The sequence below is a fragment of the Colobus angolensis genome, unplaced genomic scaffold, assembly GCF_000951035.1.
Source record: "Colobus angolensis palliatus isolate OR3802 unplaced genomic scaffold, Cang.pa_1.0 Scaffold498, whole genome shotgun sequence".
Taxonomy (NCBI): Eukaryota; Metazoa; Chordata; class Mammalia; order Primates; family Cercopithecidae; genus Colobus; species Colobus angolensis.
The window spans coordinates 162,210-163,492 of NW_012118465.1; the positions used below are offsets into that span (position 1 = coordinate 162,210).

At 44.7% G+C, this 1,283-nt stretch overlaps 1 pseudogene; it reads right to left on the bottom strand.

The window, feature by feature from the left end:
• Nucleotides 1–291: 291 nt before the first annotated feature.
• LOC105524308 lies at nucleotides 292–1,078 on the bottom strand (annotated as a pseudogene).
• Between the last annotated feature and the right edge of the window lie 205 nt (nucleotides 1,079–1,283).

The following is a 1,283-nucleotide window of genomic DNA, read 5'->3' on the forward strand; positions in this document are numbered from 1 at the left end:
TAAAATATTTTTAAAATTCTAAGATTTGAGAAGGAAATAAAATCTCATTTAATTCTGCATTGTTCCTGTGGCACATTATGTAAACTTTATGTTCTCTCTCTGAATTATTTTGTTTATTTTCAAAGCCCACTTTTGGAATTGCAAGAATTCTATGCCAGAGTCATCAGCAGCAAACTCTGCCCTGTATTCTCCAACTGCATACTCCTCTGCAGGCACAGAGACCCTGCTGACCTGCTCGCCTGACAAGTAGTGCGTGTGAGCAGCTGGGACACCCCAGAAGAAGGTTTCTGTTCAGTACTGTACCACTGTGGAAGGAAACTGTAGGACTTCCATGCAGTAATAAACCCCAACATCCTCAGCCTCCACTCTGCTGATTTTCGGTGTGAAATCAGTGCCGGAACCACTGCCACTGAACCTGTCGTCTGGGACTCCAGAGGCCCGGTTTGAAACAATATAGATCAGGAGCTGTGGAGACTGGCCTTGCTTCTGCAGGAATCAATACAAATAGGCGTATCCATCATTGGGCAAGAGGCTCTGACTAGACCTGCAGGAGATGGGGGCTGGTTCTCCAGCAGAGACAGGCCAGGAGAGTGGAGTCTTGGTCATCACAATATCCCCACTTGGTCCTGAAATAATAAAAGAAAAGTGCAAAGTTTATATAGACACTTTATGAGCAACTTTCATGATTTCCCTATGATACCGATTTACAGTTATACGTATTTTCAAGTTTTGATTTCTATCATGAAAAACAGACTTTCTAAAATGAGCCCATTATTTGTCAGCCAGTGGGGAACTCCCCAACTAACTGCCTGAGCACACCTGACTCCACACGCTGTGGACACATTCACTCTTTATTTTCAAGATCTTAATCAGAGCAGGGGTCATTGTTCCTTGGAGGTGAATCCTGTTTATTCTTAAGACCAAAATATGAATTTTCTTTCCTGGAGCATAGATCATGTGGCTCTAACACATGATTGAAATAAATATGGAAAACCGTGGAGCCCCCAGAACTCATTTTCCAGCTCCATTTTTTTTCACACCTCATTTCACTTCTGTCTTTACCAGGGACCCAGAGCATTAGCCGCCCCAGGAGCTGAGCAGGGAGCCCCACTGTAAGAAGGTGGACTGAGGAGACCTGATCAGTCAAGGCAAGGTTAGAGCTGAGCTTTTGTCTCAGACTCACAAGGGAACGTCCTCCCTAGAGGACAATATGCAAATCACCTGGTGGGGGCAGCAGTGTGGAAAGGGTCTATGTACACCATAGGGGGTATATCTCTACTGTG